General features: G+C 37.4%; 1 long non-coding RNA gene across 1 annotated transcript; it reads right to left on the bottom strand.

The window, feature by feature from the left end:
* Positions 1–324: 324 nt before the first annotated feature.
* Positions 325–21,639, bottom strand: LOC307130001. Its single transcript, XR_013816981.1, has 3 exons — positions 21,508–21,639; positions 8,530–8,767; positions 325–4,957 (listed from the first exon to the last, which is right to left on the bottom strand). It is a non-coding gene; the product is annotated as an uncharacterized lncRNA (long non-coding RNA).
* Between the last annotated feature and the right edge of the window lie 374 nt (positions 21,640–22,013).

Here is a 22,013-nt window from a genome sequence, read left to right as displayed (position 1 = left end):
TTCTATACACTCAGATAAATTTTTTGGACTTGATAAGAATCTCTAAAGAAAGTAATGGTGCGTGGCATACCACTATCTTTAGAAAACAAACAGACAGAAATACTATATTAAAAACAGAAAGTTTTCATCCTTAATGGATGACCGATAACATTCCTTTTGGAAAGTTTCAGAGGTTGAAAAGAATATGCGACAAGGAAGAAGATTTTGACATCAGGGCCCAAGAGATGACAAAGATTTCAGGAACTAGGGTATAAAAATAGTGTGATTAACAAAGCATATAATAAAGTAAGAAACATTAGAAGAGATGAGTTAGTACAAAAACGTAGATTTTCAGTTAGGTTTATTCCGTCACACAGTATAGCACAGAGGCGAATAGAATTAAGAAAATTATAAAAAGTAATTGGGAAATTGTGATGAGTGATCCTTATCATCATGCCTGACTCGCCGAAAAGCACCTACAGTTAAAGATAAATTAGTGAGAAGTCATCTTCCTTCTAAGAAATCGAATACCTGGTTACGTCAAAGTGCAGGACATTATAGATGCGGTAACTGCAATCATTGCGATAATATCGTTAAAACGAACATCTTTAAAAATGTAACCCCAGGCTTTGAATTCAAAATAAGATCATTCATTAATTGTAACACCTCATTTGTAGTGTATAGGTTGGAGTGTCCATGTGGTTGCTTTTATATAGGGATGACTACAAGGAAATTAAAGATCAGGGGCCTCATTTATAAACGTTGCGTACGCACAAAAGAAGGCGTACGCCGCTCTCTACGCAATAATTGGTATTTATAAAAAGCAAACTTGACGGGAAAATGTGCGGTCTTTCACGCAAGCTCTGACCCAGGCGTACGCACAAAAACGGGTGAAATGAGAAATGGCGACACCGTCGGCAGATGGAAGAAACGAGTGAAAGTGTGTGAAACTGTAGACCGTTGTGTAAAAGAAATGGCAATACTGCCTCTCATAGATAACATGAAGACTTCACAAAGCAAGTCTTACAATTAACAGCCTACACGAACACCCGTTTGATCGATCTGCAGTGTAAAACAAACAAAATCAAACGAAAATAACAACATAAATGCAAATTAACACATATTTGCAAAAAGAAAAGTGAAATATGTTCTGCAATAATATTGGCATGTTATGCATTGCAATTCATCCTCATAAATATGGTAAACAACGAAATAGCTAATGTACAAAACTGATATTCTCGTCAAGTGTCCGTCTGGCGGAGCAGATAGATGCAATTAGACAGATAGATAGATAATTAGGGAGATATATAGATAAATAGATAGATGTATTAATTGTCCACTGGGGAAAGTTGTTTTCATAGTAAAATTTCTTCATCAGCTACGTTCATGGTATTCATGCATATGCCTTTAGTTTTATTTTTGATAAAATGACGTATGTCTCAACCATTCAGAAAGCTGCAAGACATTACATTTGCACGGAACTATTTCCCATTTCCACGTAGATTATAACCGACATCTGTAGCTTGTCAGATTCAATTAAATGGATAGAAATAAAATGCCTATCTCAATGCGTAATGACGCACAATGGCTGATCTTGTGCTCTAGTCTAGAAGATGTGGCGAATGGAAGGATTCGGAGTGAACGCATCTTCAGACAGCAAGAGGACACACTCTGGCGATGGAGCACTAGACGCTTTTTTGCCTCGACTTTGATGTCCGATCATTTCTTTTTTATTTCGGCGATAGTCCGAGGTTGTGAGGCTACAGCATTTACGGCGTCTGCAACCTTTTGCCACTCAAGTGTCTTTTTGGCATTAGTAAAGCCCACACTGTGCCCTCCAAACAACACTTTTCTTCTCTTTTCAACCTCGCCAACGATAACTTCTACCTCACATTGAGTGAAGTTACGTTTTTTTTTAATTTCCTCTCTGTGTTTGCCATGATTTCGCAACCTATGAATATTAACTTGTGGGCGTTTCACGGACTATTTATGGGCAACTATGGGCGTGACATGAAGCCGCAAAAGCTGCGCTACATTTAGAATTGATTGTGATTTATTAAGGGAAAACTGCGTAGGATGTGCGTGCGCACGGTTTTATAAATCCGAATATTTCTGTGCGTACGCACGTCCTATGTTTCATCCGTACGCCAATTCTGACGCAAATCCTACGCAAAGTTTTATAAATGAGGCCCCAGGGCCCGTATTCATAAAGAATCTTAATGCAAAGAGTAGCTCCAAGTGACAAAATTCTAAGAAAATTCTTTGAAATGTGGGCGTTTACTCTTAAAATTAACTAAAAAATCCTAGTAAAGAAAAAAGTAATTCAGAAAGCATCTTAACCCTTAAAAAAGGTCTTAAGGTCAAATTTGTTAGAAGCACGGATGAGGACATTTAAGAGGCTTAAGAGTTTCTTTAGTAGCGGAGAAAATGGCAGAAAGACGAAGAGGGAGAAGAAATGTGTTGCAGACAATGGATGACAGTGACTTAATAAAACGCTATAGATTAGATATAGACGCTATTATTGTGCATCATGTTTGTTGCATTAAACCCAACTTTCAAACCTCCAATTAAATAGACATGCCGGCAATCATTGTAATTGGAAAGAGTGGAACAATGTTTATAGTTCTAAGCCAATCAAATACCGTTAAAATTAACAGCATGGTAAATAATAAAAGGATTTATATACATATAATGTGTGTGTGTGAGAGAGAGTGAGAGAGAACAGTAAAATAGGACAATTTGCGCTTGTAATTTTAAAGTGAAGGCTTAGAATAGACCCTATACTTAAAAGCGCTCCTTTTTTCCCCTTTTTGGACAACCAACCAATCACAGTCTTCAAAAGACTGTGTCATCCGTAGCAACGGGGTCAGCCCCGCCTCTTCACTAAGATAAAAGTTTTTGTATTTTCCTTGCTCAGAGTTGCTCTCAGATCGGTCCCGAAGAGCTCTTAAGCTAAGACTCCTACGTAAATGTTTTTTAAGCTAAATTAGGAGTTTTCTGAGAGGACTCTTACAATCTTTATGAATACGGGCCCAGATTATCAGAACATAAAACTGCCATTCGAGTCTGTAATCCGTTATACCCTATGACCGTACATTATAGAGATACAAATCATGGTAGCCCAAGCACACTGAAGATAACCGGCATAGAACATGTTACTAGATCAATAAGAGGAGGAGACCGGGTTATTTAGGCTTTTACAGAGAGAGTCCTTCTGGATATATACACTGAAAGCTACTACATTTCCAGGTTTAAACGATTTATCGTTTAAATTCGATTTTGGACCATTTTTGTAATGTTTTTGGAATTTAAAAACTTCTATGTTACTTTTAAGTGGACACATTAGTGAATTTTGATTTGCATATGTAATTGTATTTTGATTGAAATAATAAGAGTATGTATACATATAATTTTTTTTTCTCCCTTTCAACATTAAATTATATCATACATTATTGAATGTGATATAATTTGCATACTCTTTGACTTGTATATATATTTTGATTTGGATAATTTGTTATTGAATATTTTGAATTGTGTATTCTAATTTGTATACTTTGACTTGGGTATTTTGTCATTGAATATTTTGAATTGTGTATTCTAATTTGTATACTTAGTGTATATTTATATAGTGGTTACTATTTTGTTGTATTGGATAATTTGCATATCGTTTTTTTCCTATTATTTCATTATTGTATACCGTTTGATTTACCTTATGTAGCGTGAGATGTCATATGCATTTTTTGCACTTTCTCTCCTCAGGTTGCCTTGTACAGCACCAGGTGATTGTAATGATACTAATTAACTACTTCTCTTAATGAGCTTGTGTTTGTGTTTGATACTCACACCCTGATGAAGGCTTGATGCTGTAACGCGTTGGTGTATTTGTAACCTGTTTTTAAATGAATGCTGCCATGATATATTAAAGGCTTTTTAATTCTTTCTACATTACCCGAGTGCCTTGGAAATTCTTCAATTTTTTAATTTAAAATATTATCTGCATGCACAATAAACTACAGTAAAATGTATTTACATCTCTCGACAGAAAGGTTTTTATAAAATGTTATTTAATAACAGTAGTCATAAGCATATTTCCAGAACGTGCCTCAGGCTTGCTTCGCCAACTCACTCTCATCACAATCCTCGGCAAACTTCGGCAGCTGCTTGAACTCTGGTGCAGTTTCAGATCACCAGTTGTGATGCAGCTCTTCCCACAGTCACAACACACGAACTCTCACAACTGTGTGTGTTTTTTGGTGCCGTTTAAAACTCTTCAGCCATGAAAAACTCTTTCCACAGTGAGAACACACATGAGGCTTCTCACCTGAATGAACTTTCAGGTGTAGTTTTAGATTTGATGACGAATTAAAATCTTTCCCACACTGATCACAGTTAAATGGCTTTTCTCCAGAGTGAATTAACAGATGAAGCCTGAGATTTTTGCTACATCTGAAACTCTTCTCACACTGAGTACAGCGGAACGGCTTCTCTCCAGTATGAACTCGCTCATGTGATTTCAGGTTTCCAGACCGAGCGAAACTCTGGTCACAATATGAGCACTTGAAAGGTTTTTCTCCAGTATGAATTCTCTGGTGCCGTTTCAGATGACTAGATGTAGTAAAGCTCTTCCCACAGTCACAACACACATGATCTCTCACTCCATCATGTGTTTTCTGGTGCTGTTTAAAACTCTTCAGCCATGAAAAACTCTTTCCACAGAGAGAACACACATGAGGTCTCTCATCTGAATGAACTATCAGGTGTTCTTTTAGCTGTGATGATGAAAGAAAATCTTTCCCACACTGATCACAGTTAAATGGCTTTTCTCCAAAGTGAGCACGCAGATGTTTATTGAGACTTGATGTTTGAGTAAAACTCTTTCCACACTGACAGCAGGTGTGCAGCTTTTTGGCTTTTTGTTCCTTCCAGAGTTTCTTTACGTCCTTTAGTTTGTGTGGTTGCTCCTTCACTTCCATCTGGTCTAAAATAAACACATGAAGTAGTCAGAATCAGTTCAATGAGGTTAAATAGGAAAATTAAAAACACTCAGCAGAAAACAAGACATCGGTGTCTGTGTGAGTATCAAGTATCTTTGATGTGCAATACGATTAAAACGTATTTAGTTATGATCGAAGTTATGATCTGTGGTGGACAGTAACAACGTATTTTTACATTGTTACAGTACTTCTGTAAAGTTTTCAAGTCTCCGAGTATTTTTATTTTAAGAAACTTTTACTTTACTACATTGTAAAGCATAATATTGTACCTTTTATTACAATTGTACGCCCTGAACGATTCATTGCGATTACACTGATCTGATTGCAGCTGTTCTTGAGTTAACAACTCACCGAATGATCCGTTCAGAGCGAGTCTCCTGTTAAAGGGATAGTTCACCCAAAAATGAAAATGACGCATGATTTACTCACCCTCAAGTCATCCTAGGTGTATACGTTCTTTCAGACGAATAAAATTGGAGTTTTATTAAAAAAAGTCTTAAAGTCGAAAACTGTAACTGAAGCACTTAGAAGGTTAATTAACAACTAAACATATCATATGAGAACAATCAGATATTTATACAAAATAAATATAATATTACAACTTATATTTGCACAAAATCACGCACGTGAACTAAGTTACGTAGTCAGAAGACCTAGTATAACTCCTGTGGATGCCCTTTTCCCGTTTGAGAGCGCACGCTGAAATTGAAGATGATCACCAACAATAAAACGCAGCGGGTTATTAACTCTACGAAACACATTCTATATGAGATTAATCAGATGTTTATAGTACATAAACTTAATATTACGACTTATATATGCTTAAAATGAAATGAATGCACAAGCAAACATGACTATGCTAGTCAGAATGCTTTGTGGACGCGCTCTTCCCACAACACTGCGCTGAAACACAACAACTAAACCCAGAGTTTTAGTCACAACGTCAAGTCACAACGTTTTATTACAAAAATTCTCATTACAGTGTTATGAATATGACAGTGCCAGTAGTTATTAATGATGTGCATTTCTGTTTGAACTGCGCGCACTAAAGCTAAAGACTGGTACAATGAAACGCTTTACTGCGTCGCTAATTAACTCAACCAAACGCATATGAGATTAATCATATATACACAGAATAAATATAACATTACAACTTACAATGGCACAAAAAGCTGCGAATGCACAAGCAAACTCGACTGTGCTTGTCATGAAGATGTAACTCCATGGACGCGCACGCGCTCTTCCCTCAACAAACGCGCTGAAACATAATATTCTTTTACAGTGGTGTTCTCATTATAATTTTATGTCTATATACTTGAGCTGCACATGTTGCACATAACTGTATTTTCCTTTTCGAAGTGATTCCAATCATATTTGAAGCGATTCAAAACCATCATGGCGGACAGTGCGCGTCAAAAGTGTCTCAGCTAAAAGAAATACATTATCTATCGGATTGAATATATAAGTAAAATTTTCTTATTGGATTGATAACGATAACATCTAAAATGATAAATATAAAAATTACGAACACAGACTAGCCTATTGATCCACGAACGCCACAGTTACTATAACTGACAACACGTGATTGGTTTAGATAACGTCTCATGTAAACTGTCCACCGAATCTTTCAATAGGAATTATTTTAATCAGAATGATATAAATGTGTGCATGTAAACAGGGCTAATGTAGCCGTAATGTTCAGAACGTATGGGCTGCAGACTTGTCTTCGGGCTTGTAATCGCCTGACACGTAGCCTAACTTTATGGCCTAGGCTACATGTGCTGAATAATGAGAGGCTAAGGGAGGATTTCATGCTCTTAACTTAGTCAAGACTTTCAGAAAATAAAATAATATGATGAAGTTGGCTGTTGTGCTTTTAAAGTGTGTAAGTGAATGTCGTGATATTACTAGGGCTTTAATCAACCAAAGAAAATCTTGGTCGACTGAAGTCCTGAAATTTTCTATTAAAAAAAAAAATAGACTAAAAATGACGTTAGGAAAAAAAAAAGTTAAATTAATTAGCTGCGCACTGTGCACAGTACTTGGTAGCCTTGTTGTCTGTCTGCCTAAATTAATTATAAATAAACATCAAAAACTAGTTGCTATAAGCAGTATATTAAATCGTTTTTGACCTGATTATTTTGCACTGAAATGAGTCTGACACACGAGTCTGTCGGCTCTGACAGCGCTGCATCACGTGCACCTGCGCAATATCATAGCCTATGATTTACGAAAATATAGTACTATGTTGTCAACTAGTGATATCATCACAAGAACTTTTGAGGAATATGCAACATTATTTAGACAATTGTTTTTTTATGTATTATAATAACTGACAGACACTATCATTTCAGCCGCTCTGTGCAGCTCGAACATAGGATCAGCTCAGCTTCGCGGCTGAGACACGAATAGACTATTAACTTAAAAGCTTTTACTCTTAAACACAAAAGGCACGTCCACTTTAATAAAAAAGGAATATTTATTAAACAAGCCAGATCAAGAGCAGAAACGAAATAAAGTGCATAACTGAAAAATAAAGCATAGGCTTAAAACTAATACAAATAGTGGCCACAGCGCATCGCGCATTAGTCTCCAAATAAAAAAAAAAAATCGAAATATGGCAATTCTGACATGTTCCTATATCCTACTCAAAACAGACGGGGCAACCTAACGCAGACAAGTTAGCTTACCGTTTTTAGGTGATATGACATGTTTGTCGTCGAGCTATGATATGCAAACTGTTGCTTGCAAAATTTGCATTCGACTTTTTTCCCATTTTCAATTTTTACAAAATACTGCCACACTGCCGATGTCTTTGTTGACATGATAGAAGAGGACTGACTAGGAAAACGCTCTCACAATTAAATAAATAAATAAATAATATACAAAGTAGCCTACTTCAATCTGTCTCTCTACTCCAGTGGGTTGGGCTAATCCAAAAGAAGTGAAAACAAGGTGGGTGTTCTGAAGACAGACTGTTACCTGTGAAACAGGGGTGCTCTGAAAACACCTCCATTAGCAATTAGTGCTTTCCACCTGATGAAATTTACGCGGCAAAAAATCGACCAATCAGAATTTTGGTCGAGCCAGAACGTGTCGACTAACAATCGACTAATCGACTGGGAGATTACAGCCCTATTAATTTCAACAGTTACAAAAGTTGTATTTGTTAACATTTGGTAAGTAACGTGAACCAACAATGAACAGCTGGATTTTTACAGCCCTAGATAGATCACGTGAAGATTTTTCAGCGGTGCTGCACTGAAATTTGTCAGCGTACAAGCGTTAAAAAATTACCACAACAGGCCATGTATCAACAAAAAAGCTTGATTATTTCTTCAATTAATGACAGAATTTAAATTTTTGCATGAACTATCCCTTTAATTTTACTGGAGTAATATTTTAATAGAATATCTGTACTTTTACTCAAGTACTTCATTCACCACTGCTTATGATCATTTAGATGCATTTCTCTATCATTTGTCATCCATATACTGATTATTATTTCACAGCTACTAAAGAAGTTAATAATGAAGAATCAAGAATGGACACCAACCTATTTGTTCCTCAGTCTCTTCATGTTTTATTCTGGATGGTTCTGGGTAACTCATGTCTTCAATCTCCACTTTAATAAACTCCATCTTTAACAGTCACACAGATTTCAGCTGCTACACCTGGAGTTTGTCCTTCTCTTGTAGGATGATGTGATGTGATTGGTGAATTGTTGTGGGAGGGGCTTCACTGCAGGTGTGAACTGTGATCACTGTGAGAAACTGACGCCCACAGGACCAGATCTGGACAAATCAAAGATAAGTTACTGAATTTACACAGGATTATTTAAATTAAGTGAACACATGTTTTCTGTCAGGAATATGGAGTATTTTGATACAAGTTGGATATTAATTGCATTAAAACAAGGTTTGTTCAACTCTTGTCCAAAGTCTGAGAGAAACAACAGGACCATCATGTTTAACTGAGCTGCTGAAAAGTCTCTTTGTCTCCAAAAGTTCCCTGTTTTCTCCTCATTCATTATGCTGATGTCTGAGATATTCGGTAAAGTGGCACATTAAGCACATTTTATTGGTGTCAACAACTGAGACTGAGATTTTTTATACCAAAATTTGTACAAAGATAATTCCCAACTGTTGTGAAAGATATAATCCCAGATAGCACACGTACGTCTGGCCGACGTCGGCCGCAGAGTGGGACGTCGACTTCCTATCTATAACATCTAATAAGTATCGGCCAGGCATAGGCGAATAAGGTCAGGCATAGGCGAATAGCGCTTTATTTCCAGCTCGTCGGCTTTGGGTCGGCACACTACTGGAGGCCGATGCCGCGCTTATCTGTTTGCGCGTCCATTCATCGTAACCATGGAAACGGGCCGGGTGGCACTGGCAGCAACAACACAACAGTAACGGACGGACACGCTCTCACTGTTGTTTTCTCTGCTTTCAGGTGAGTTTAGTCCCTAAAATCACACACACATAATATAAAACTTTTCCAGACACGTTTCTTACCTGTAATTGACACGCTTCTGTCAAATATTTACTTTATTGAAATAGTTCAGTATCTTTGAAAAAGACTTAGCATCTCAACCGTTTTCAGAACAGGTTTGCTAATACAACTTACTTAACGTTAGCTCTTATGAAAGTTTCCATTTCTAATCATGTCTTTTAGGGGTGCTCCGATTGATCGGCAACCAATCTCTATCGGCAGATAATCGCTTTGGGATGATTGATCGGCGGTCTCCAAAAAGGCTGATCTCATGAACCGATCTCATGCTGACGACACATAAAAACCGTGCCTGCCGTGAGAGCGAGGGCATGACATGCAGCTACACCGTCTCATTCTCTTTCTGGCGCGGGTAAAATAATCATAATGCTGAAGGTGAGTTACAATTCATATTTCTATATTAAATAACTTACGCAGTCATTTGAAAACTTTCTGTGAGACGTAAGTTCACAAACAGCGCGAGTGAATCACCGCGTGAGCACTCTCTTTCCCTCAAAATGCTCGAATGGCTTCACATCATCGCATCTAATCTGCACTAAAATCGAGCTGCACAGTTGACACAGGATTTGCCACTTGCACAATCGAGGCAGTGTCGCATCGTCACTAAAGTTTATAATTTGCATTTATTTTTAAGTCTTGCCAGTGTTCAAACCGCTCAGCACTCACGCGTTCTCCAGACCGTGAGCGCTGCACGCACACTCACACACAGGTCATCTCACAAAAAGCGAGTACAAATTGCGCTGAAATGGTCAGATACACACAAATGTATGTACTAAATTACCGTCTTGGCGAGTATGCACGTAAACCCCGTCGTAACTCGCGAGTGAACGTTTGTGCAACTGCATGTAACCGTATCCGTGTTCGCTCTTAAACTGACAGCTGTCGAATAAACTGCTGCTGTCTGGGAGTTTCTCTTTGTTTTGTGTTGTTTGATTAACCTTTATGACACTCACTGCTTTTGAATGACTAACTTTTGCAACCTTAAGTGTAAGGATTAATCTAATTTAATTTATTCAGGGAAGACCAATATTAATTTAGATTTGATTTCTTATTAAATGTCTTCAGTATTTCTTACCTCAATACTAATGTTAGACCTACCTGAAAATTTGTCTTTAAAAACAAAAATTGCACTGCATGATCAAATATTTAGGTGAGATAATTATATACATTTAAATGACAAGAGTCACCTAAGGGGGGATTCCCCCATTGTCAGAAATAAAATTCAGGCCCTGAATGAATGTCTGTAAAATTTCCTATAAATAATTCTACATGATAAAAAGAAGGCTTCAAATAGATCGGTATCGGTGATCGTATCTGCAGATACTGCTTCCTGTGATCGGCTTCACAAATCCTGATCGAAGCACCCTTAATAACAGAAAAAAAAACTTGCCATAGTTTTGTCCTTTGTGGCAGTAGCCAGTTTTGGAGTAACACGTTTTACATATAGCTGCCAATTATTAAATGTAAGTTTTAAGAGGCTACATCCCATTAAGCTGATCTGATGTGTGTTGGTCTGCCAAACCCCTCTTTGTTTGGAATAATTTTATGTTACCCTGCCTTATTTGGGAAAGATGGCCTACAGTAGCCTTAAGATATCTAATTTTCTAAAATAAACACTTGGTGGTTCTTCAAAATCTTGACTCGAACCTATTTCTACAGTTTTTTTCTCAATACAGTTAATTAAGAGTTAGTTTCATTTCTACAAATGGTGCAAACTCTGCAAGATTATAGATAAAAGATTCCCATTCCCCTGCCATTCTGTGATCGGCAATCGGCAGATCATGATCTTGCTGATTGGTAATCGGCCCCAAAAATGCTGATCGGAGCATCTCAAACGTCTTTATGAAGAGAGGCTTTGATAGTTTTGTTAGGTTTTTCTGGTAATCTTTCAATGGGTAATTAGAAGTGAGCTAATTTATTTAACGTTAAACAAACTTACAATAAGTTATGTTAACGGCATCCCTTAGAGGAAGCGTGCAAATCAAATGAAACTAAATTATCTTTCATGGTTCATAAATTACATTGATTACATTTAATGTTTAATTATTTAATACCAATTACATTCAAGAAAAAAAAAAATTCTGTGATTTCAGGAAAAAATTATAATTCTACAACAACGGAGGCAAAGGAGGACCCATGGGCTGCTGACAGAGAAGCAGAAAACTCAGGTGAAGGAGCTCATTAAATAACTTCATTCGTATTGTACAAAAGTAACACTTTAGTAAGGGGAATAATTCTTAGCTTGCATATTTGTACTTTATAATTTATTAGAATTATAAAGCACATATTAATGGCTGACCTGCATGCCCTTATTATATCCCTAAATCTTACCTGATACCTAAACAACTAATGTTACCTTACTATCTATTAAGCAGTAAAATAAGAATTTGAGGCAAAGTTAATAGCGAATTTGTTTCCCATACCAAAGTGTTACCCCACAAAATATTTTATTTTTATCACCATGTGTTATGATCTTGAAGTTATTTTATTTTATCAACTGGTTTTGTGTATACGGTCTATCTCTGTGTGTAGATGCAGGGCTCCAGACTGCGACTAAAACGGTCGCAAATATTAATTTGCGAGTGATATTTTTGCTGAGATCGCCATTGGCGACCAGTCTTGTTGTGTGTTGACGTAATAAAATGAGACGACGTGCAGCAAAGTTACAGAGGAAAAAACCTCGCTGAGTCGGAGCGCCAAAATACGCGTCAGAAACGGATGTCAAAACGGAAAATATCATGCTTTTTCAAAGCCCTCATCTCTATCAAGCAACAACACTGACGGCTGTGCCAGCCGGAGAGAGATCTGCGACAGAGACATGTCAATGAATGAATATCCAAGTACCCTACTCTACAACCCCAAATCAGAAAAAGTTGGGACAGTATGGAAAACGCAAATAAAAAAAAAAAAGAAGTGATTTCTAAATTTACTTTGACTTGCATTTCATTGCAGACAATATGAACAAAAAATATTTCATGTTTTGTCTGGTCAACTTCATGTCATTTGTAAATATGCATCCTTTCCTTTCATTCAGACCTGCAACACATTTCAAAAAAAGAGAGAGGCATGAAATCGCTGTCATGGACCTTTTCCTGGACTGTTCCCACCTGGTGGAATGACCTGCATATCTCAATTCGTGCGGCCGAGTCTGTAGCCATTTTCAAAAAACGTCTAAAGACACATCTTTTCCAGCAACACCTGACCGATCGAGAATAGCACTTATCATTCGATTCATTGTCTGTCTGTCTAACTTATTTATAAAAAAAACAAAAAACAAAAAAACAATTCTGTTCTGTGCTAGATTAACTGAGACTTGTTACAGCACTTGCATATTGTTGATATTGTTGCCCTTGGACTGCTCTAGCTGCTTCCATTGCCCTCATTTGTAAGTCGCTTTGGATAAATGCGTCTGCTAAATGACTAAATGTAAATGTAAATGTAAAAAGTTGGGACAGTAAAGCATTTACCACTTTGTAATGTTGCCATTCCTTTTCACAACACTTAAAAGACGTTTAGGGACTGAAGACACCAAGTGATGAAGTGTTTCAGGTGTAATTTTGTCCCATTCTTCCAGCAAACAAGTCTTAAGGTGGGCAACAGTACGGGGTCTTTGTTGTCGCATTTTGCGCTTGGCAGGCAGGGCAGTCAAGTACCCGTACCCTCTTCCTCCGCAGCCAGGACTTTGTAATGTGTGCAGAATGTGGTTTTGCATTGTCTTGTTGAAATATGCATGGACGTCCCTGGAAAAGATGTCTTCTTGAAGGCAGCATATTATGCTCCAAAATCTCTATGTACTTTTCAGCATTAATGGTGCCTTCACAGAAGTGCAAGTTACCTTTGCCAAGGGCACTGACACAACCCCATACCATGACAGACCCTGGCTTTTGGACTTGTTGCTGGTAACAGTCTGGATGATCCTTTTCTTCTTTGGTCCGGAGCACACGGCGTCCATTCCTCCCAAAAAATACCTGAAATACTGATTCATCTGACCACAGTACACGTTTCCACTGTGTGATGGTCCATCCCAGATGCCTCCGAGCCCAGAGAAGTCAACGGTGCTTCTGGACACTGTTAACATAGGGCTTCCTTTTGGCACAGTACAGTTTTAACTGGCATTTGTGGATGTAACTATGTATTGTGGTACTTGACAAAGGTTTGCCAAAGTAGTCCTGAGCCCATGTGGTGATATCGCTTATAGATGAATGATTGATGCAGTGCCACCTGAGGGATCGGAGATCACGGTTGTTCAGCTTAGGCTTGCGCCCTTGTCCTTTACGCACTGAAATTCCTCCAGATTCCTTGAATCTTTTAATTATGTTATGCACTGTTGAATGTGAAATATCCAAATCTCTTCCTATCTTTCTTTGAGGAACATTGTTTTTAAACATTTCAATAATTTTCTCACGTATTTGTTGGCAAACTGGCGATCCTCTGCCCATCTTTGCTCCTAAAGGATTAGACCTTTCTTGGATGCTGCTTTTGTACCAAATCATAATTACAATCACCTGTTGACATCACCTGTTTCAAATCACATCAATATTTAACCATTTTACCTCATTACTGGCCCTAAATTGCTCGTGTCCCAACTTTTTTTGAAATGTGTTGCAGGTCTGAATGACAGGAAAGGATGCATATTTACAAATGACATGAAGTTGACCAGACAAAACATGAAATATTTTGTGTTCATATTGTCTGCAATGAAATACAAGTGAAAAGTAAATTTAGAAATCATTATTTTCTTTTTTTTTTTTGCGTTTTCCATACTGTCCCAACTTTTTCTGATTTGGGGTTGTACTTGTAAAAATGCAGGAAGGCTGTGTGGACGCCAACTAATCAGTAACAATTCTCGTTTTTAATTGATACTGATACTTATTCTCAATATATTTTACTCTTTAAACTTTTCTGTTACTGCCTTAACTTCACAGGAATACGCAAAACGTATCACCGCCCTGCCCGACAGGCTATTTTAAATAGTGAATAAAATTCCTTTCTTGCTTTGCATTGTTGACTCTCTTGTTGTCTGAAGGAAAAATAAGATCACGGATGTTTTTGATCATGCTTATTTGTCCGCAGTGAAGTTTAGCGGATGTATGTGTGTGCGTGGATATTTTTGAGTGTGTTTGTGATGAGCGGATCATAACATTGTAAATAATTACGGGTGGATGAGAGATAAATAATTCAAGTGTTGATATTATTAAAGACACGGAACACTCATTTCACTGTAAAACGCAACGAACGTGTCACTCTTTCACTTTCAAAACCAGCGTCTATTCAGGGAAAACAAATCAAGGATAAGATATGCTTAGAGCACCTCCTAGTGGACAGAATATAACGCAAAGGAAAAATCCTACATGAGATATTGCTTAAAAAATTATAAGTTTTACCTAAAAAATATACACTAACTTTTATATAAATTATTCTGATAAGAATTGTCCAACATAGTGATTGGAAATATCAACATGTTTAAAACTTTTTTCTTCAGGTTCTAATTTGCCAAATTTACCAAATTAACAAAAGGAAGGAAATAAAGTAAAGTAAAATGTCGGAGCGTTTTAGTGAAGTAGTTTAACAAGACAAAACAAGTGTTGGGTAGCCTATGTGATGTGTAACAGCTGTGAAGCGCTCTATGTATATGAGAATAAATTAATAAAGCCTATAGTGGAGAAAACTGCGAAAATCGCGAGAGGCGGTATTAACATTAAGTGACATGGCATCTGACGCACAGAGGCCATTGGCACATGTCGCTATGCTTAGTGACACACCCTGTGGCACTTCCGGTTCTCAGTGGCATGTGCCAGTGGAGAGTGGCATGTGTCACTGACATTGTCGCGAAACACTGACACACCCGGTGGCACTTCCGGTTCTCAGTGGCATGTGCCAGTGGAGAGTGGCATGTGTCACTGACATTGTCGCGAAACACTGACTCTGACAGTGACAGTGAGTCGCGGAACATCTCGCTGTATGTTGTGACACTCAGCAGTGACTGACAGATGAGCTGAGCAGCTGTTCTGGTGTATTTGTGCCACAAAAACCTAAACAAACTATTTTCGAGATATGTTTGAAATAAATGTCAATTGAACGTTTTAAAAGATCGTAATATATGACGTGTTGGTTTGTGACAATCTTCTGTATCTGCCACTGAATGTTAAATGTAATGCCATGAATGTTGTTGATCATGCAAACTGCACATCCTATAAAACACGAATAAACCATTCGTCATAAGTCAATACAAATACCGCATTAACAGTCGCACACGTTACTGTAAACCTTTAAATTGTGCATGCAAGCATCATGATGCTGCACGCTCGCCTATAGGTGTCAGTATACACATTAGCCAGCGCAAAGATACACCATAACTTATTACAGTTGAGGAACATCAACGGTGTATTTGACATTTTGTTTGCGAGTTAGAAGGTAGCAAAAAACATTATCTAGAGTCTGATCTTGATTAATTAATATGATTGATATTAAACTACAGATAACGAACGGTTGTACTACTCTCGGTCAAACATGAATGGTAAGTAATGCGGTTTTTGACGTCGCTACCAGCTACGGACTTCAGGATGGACTAAAATGAACTCCCAAAACGTACTGCCAGATTCTGGAAGATGAATTCTTCAAACAGTGGTACTAGAGGATGTGGTGCTGGTCCTTCAAGAGTCACTCTCAACCTATCTGTCCATAAAGCCTATAAAAAAACCTTCTTCATGTATTTTACAACACTTCAGCTTGTGATTCTTATCTAGTGGGGGTCATTTTTTAGGATTCTTTACCTAACTGAAGTCTCTGAGATCCTGACACCTTGCACTTCTGGAGACTCCAGGTAGGTTGCAGCTCTGGAAAATGGTGGCGCTGGAGACTAAAGGGTTCCTGATGGTTTCACCCTTAATTCTTCACCTTAATTCTTAATTCTTTTGCAGTTAACAGGTGTCTTTTCTCCGCCACATGTTTTTGTCAGATCCTGCTGACCCAACGAGCATTTCACTGTCCAATGGTCATGCCTTAACTGCAATGTCTAGTATTGCATTAGTATTGCATCCTTCTCATGGGCATTTAATACTTTTTGACTTTTCAGTCTGAGTTAAATCTCTGTTTTTGGCTCAATGTATCTGTAAAAGAAAACATGCCTAATAATTCTGCACACCTGAATATAAGGTGATTTTCATTTCCAGGCTTCATGAACAATTATATATCACTTATACATTATTAAATACTAAATCAATAGTAGTTATTAGGATTACTGTGGTTTGGAATTGGTCAAATGTGCCTGGAAAAAAAATATGCTCAGAAAATCAACGTGCCTAATAATTCTGCACTCCCTGTATATAAAATTATTTAACATATTCTGACTGTTCCAACAGGCTTTACATGAAGCTTTTCACAATGAAGACATCAAATCCTGTCGGTTTTATCTGTGGAAACATCCAGAGACATCACTGAAATTCAAGCAGCACTTAAAGCCAAAACAGTGCTATTTCAGCGAAAGTGATGTGAGTAAAAAGCTTCTTGTTAAACGCTTTTCACATTTTAGTTACAGTATATTGTATTATTATTTTACTACAAGAGGTTCCTTATTATCCTAAATTTCTCATATTTAATAGCTCATCAAACTTGCTGATAAGATAAAGAGAGCAGTGGATGCAGATGGAGATCTTGAAAACCTGAACTACATATTTGATGTTATGATTCCAGAGGTATGTGGAATCATTCATTATCTTAATACTTGATGTCGATTTGTGTTATTTGCTGCTTGATGGAAAACTTTTTCCCCCTTTTTTTAAGGTGACCATACTTCTTGTACAAAGAAAGGAGAAGATTTGCCGCTATGCGGTTGAACTTTTAATGGCCTCTGGCATGGTCAAGTTTGACTAATTTGAAGTATGCATCTATCTATTAAAAGAAAAAAGCTGTTGCTTTAACTTGCATTTTTGTTGAGTCTCTTTTCTGTCTCTACTTTACTGAAAAATGTGTAAACATTTTATATGCCATGATTGACTTAACATTGGGGATTAGTCTACAATAACCACAAATTATTTTTAAAATAGGTATCATTTAATATGTGGTAAGTGGTTCTCATCTATGGCTTAATATTTCACAACTAATTTTATGGAATTATGTAATAAGAAATAAACCAATTTTTTACAATGTGAACATGCATTCCTTCTGGAGATGGCATCTGGAGATGTTTTGATAAAATGTTTGACTTGCTGAAGCCACATTATAATAGATATCCAGTTTTGGATAGTAGCCTATCTATAAGCAGAGTTGGTGACAGTGTCAAGGTCCAGCACACTTCAAAACGGTTAGTGCCAGTTTTCATAATTCTTTTAACAATGGCAAATGCCACTTTACAATGGTCATTTTCTCTCATGCTAGTTTAAAATTATATGAAATACCCGATTGGTAAGTGTCAATTTGTGGTTGCACATACCCATGGTGGTTGATACCACTTTAATTTGAACGTTTCACTTTTTTGTTGAGGCTAAATAGTTCTAAATATTCTTTTATAGTTCCAAGCAGAAGTGTCAGTACTATGTCCAAATACATTTTTTTTTTATCAAAACAATGTATAGTTAAATACATAGTCAATTTTTCTTTTTACAAAAAGAAAGAAACTTATAGTAAATATTAGTGCTGTCAGTTAAACGCGTTATTAACGGCGTTAACGCAAACCTATTTTAACGGCGTCAATTTTTTTATCGCGAGATTAACGTTCTTTTTGGTCTAACAAACTTTGTAGTTTTTTCACATGCTGTTGCAACAACTAGTAACGTTAGAAAAACTACAACACCACTCCGGATGTAGCTAGACCGGAAACAAAACATCAGGCACGCTGCGGCTGCCCGCACTCGTTTGGGCCATTAAAAGAGTAGACGTGGATGGCAAGCGTGAGACGCCGAAATGAGAAACGTATTAAGCCATGGTTTAACTCAGGGGTCTTCAACTAAAAGTGCTTGTCTTGAGCGCTGCTTTCTGCTCTGATGGTGCGTAGCCTACACACCAGACGCGAATGAAGCGTTTTGCGCGAGTGATTTAAGTCAATGCAAAGACGCAAATAGACATTCTGCGGCGCGGATTAAGCGGCGTGCATGTCGCGTCATTCGCGTCCGGTGTGAGCGCACCATCAGTCTCTTCTTCACTGCATGCTTGACCGCGCGTCTGGGTCTGAACGTAGTAACAGAGAGCATTGCAACGTTAACTGTTTCATTATGTCAAAAGGCTTCGCGGTCCGGATTCGGACCGGAGTTCACTAGTTGGCGACCCCTGGTTTAACTGCACTATAGGCGGAGTCCTAGTTTACCTTGCATGTGCACTTTGTAATTTTATTTTGTATCACCCTGTTTTGATCCCTTAGAAAGGGCTGTTGAAGGGGCTGTTTGTGCAACAAAGTATTTGTTTCACCCTTTTATTGATGGGCAGTGTTACATTGTGTGAGATTATTTGCTCCAAGTGAGAATGTTGGTGTGAAATCGAACACTAAAGTATGCCAATGTTGTTTTCAATAAAACAAACATTTGAACAAAGCAAGCCGATCCACTTTTCTATGTTGATAAGAGCATTAAAATAAGAAAAAATAATGGGACAAAAAGAAATCAAGGGACATTTAGAATAAATAAAAATGTGCGATTAATTGTGATTAATTGTGAGTTAACTATGACATTAATGCGATTAATCGCGATTAAATATTTTAATCGTTTGACAGCACTAGTAAATATACATACACACAAAACAATTAATACTTTGATGTAATGTTTGAAATCAGCGTATTATTAATTAAATGTCCTTCTTACATTAAGTGCGTATGCCACGCCATCTACATAATGGGCAGACAGTGTCAGTAGGCCACGTCATACAGCAACATACTCCGCATAAATGCCAGTGGGACAGTGGCATGTGTCACTAAAACTAGTGACATTTGTCAGTGGACAGTGGCATGTGTCACAAAACTAGTGACATTTGTCAGTGGACAGTGGCATGTGTCACTAAAACTAGTGACATTTGTCAGTGGACAGTGGCATGTGTCACTAAAACTTTTGACTTATGCCACTGTCCACCATGGTGTGACATTCAGGCATCTCCAGAAGGAAAGCGTTCACATTTGTAAAAATTTGTTTCTTTCTTATTACATAATTCCATAAAATTAGTTGTGAAATATTAAAGCCATGAGTAGGTAGGTATGCAAAAATAAACAAGTAATCAGAGACTGATATTAATATAAATAATAAGTAAATCATTTATAGAATATAAATTATATATAGGCCTACCATTATATAATTTAAATCAGATAAAGTATTTACAAATTAGCCTATTTATATATCAGACCCTGCATTGCCGTCTAACTAATTAAACAAAATGTCAAATACACCGTTGATGTTCCTCAACTGTAATAAGTTATGGTGTATCTTTGCGCTGGCTAATGTGTATACTGACACCTATAGGCGAGCGTGCAGCATCATGATGCTTGCATGCACAATTTAAAGGTTTACAGTAACGTGTGCGACTGTTAATGCGGTATTTGTATTGACTTATGACGAATGGTTTATTCGTGTTTTATAGGATGTGCAGTTTGCATGATCAACAACATTCATGGCATTACATTTAACATTCAGTGGCAGATACAGAAGATTGTCACAAACCAACACGTCATATATTACGATCTTTAAAACGTTCAATTGACATTTATTTCAAACATATCTCGAAAATAGTTTGTTTAGGTTTTTGTGGCACAAATACACCAGAACAGCTGCTCAGCTCATCTGTCAGTCACTGCTGAGTGTCACAACATACAGCGAGATGTTCCGCGACTCACTGTCACTGTCAGAGTCAGTGTTTCGCGACAATGTCAGTGACACATGCCACTCTCCACTGGCACATGCCACTGAGAACCGGAAGTGCCACAGGGTGTGTCACTAAGCATAGCGACATGTGCCAATGGCCTCTGTGCGTCAGATGCCATGTCACTTAATGTTACTACTGCTACTGAAAATCGCTCTGTGTGTGGTGTTGTTAAAATGTTAAGAGGCGCATAGATTTAAGTTGTTTCAGTTCTACACAGGCAAAAAAGACAAAAACAAATATGTTTTACTTAACCTGTTGTCTTAATGAGAAAGAATGGAAGAAGCCAAAAATGAAATTCAGCAACGCCCATATAATTGCACATGAAAAATTAAAAAGCGTTTATTCTTTTGTGGCACTTGTAAAAATTATTTGGCGCCTAAGTTTTTCCCTTATAGGAGCCAATGGCTCCTTAATTTATATTTTTGTCTGGAGCCCTGAGATGTATGTTTGTGTTGCAGATTGGTGTTTCCTCTATTAATCACCCGAAGACTGTGATTGGTCCAGCCACTTTTTGTACCCATTTTTGCCAACAGGATGGTAAATAAAAAAAATATTTGTTCAAAAAGATATATTGTATCTGCTGTTAATGATCCTCACCTCCCAAAATAAAACATAAGTATTCAAAACATTTAACGTTGCTGTCAAATTATTGTCATATCAATATCAATAAAAATGTGTGTAAAATACAAAATAGTATTTTTAATCTATTATATCTGTTTAAGTGATAAAGAAGACCTACATTTTTAATTTAAGCCATTTCTTATAAATATGTGACTTATAGAAAATATGAGTAAGTAAATCATAAAGACAGAAATGTCACTGTATAACAGGAACGACCCATCGGGTGTATCCCAAAAGGTTCAGCCTAAATGAATAAAGGTCCTAGAAAGCCCATGCAGAGCAGCCAGGATTTGCATCGTCCACACATCGGCCGGAGATCATTCGCGATCAGATGCCGATGCCGATGTCTCGGCGACATTTTCCCAATTAGCAAACGCTCTCTGAGCTACATCTTGACGATGGAATTTTGTGCATCGGGTCGACATCGGCCTGACGTACGTGTGCTGTCTGGGTAACACTCTAAACCAGGACACAACGCATTTCATTACATTGGTCCTTAAACATGTAAACTCTGGAGCTGATTAATGTTAAACTCTGTAATCTGAGAAACATCTCTCACCTGCAGACTGGAAATATAAGGCCTCTGAAATAAATATTCCACGTTTGTCCTTCATTCACGATCGTCAACAGCGTCGCTTTCAGCTTCAACTGGTCTCAGATCTCATGTCGTCTCTCTCCCTCTCTCTTCTGCGCATGCTCAGTGCGCGTCATTATTCTTAAAGGGGCCGCATATTCTTAAACAGGCCCGGCTCCAGAATCAAATCACTGCGGGTGCTCTAGTAAAGCGCAGATATAGGCTAAGCAACAGATACACCACTTTTACCAATACTTGGAATACAAATTACAAATGATTTTGCTACAAATATTTTTGTATTTCAATTAGTTTGCCTTTACATTGTAATGTGTTACTATTAAAAATGAAAGTACATGAACAGAGGTTTGGAACAAAAAGTGTTCTAAACAGAAACATCCTGAATATGGGGTTTCAATCCCTAACCCATATTAATAAAATAATGTTTCTGAAAAGAGATCTGAAAGAGATTTCTTTCACACGTTTTCTCCATC

The sequence above is a fragment of the Gobio gobio genome (assembly GCF_949357685.1).
Source record: "Gobio gobio genome assembly, chromosome: 8".
NCBI classification, from domain to species: Eukaryota; Metazoa; Chordata; class Actinopteri; order Cypriniformes; family Gobionidae; genus Gobio; species Gobio gobio.
Note: the sequence above shows the minus strand (reverse complement) of the source record. Positions and strands in the feature narration are given on the sequence as shown.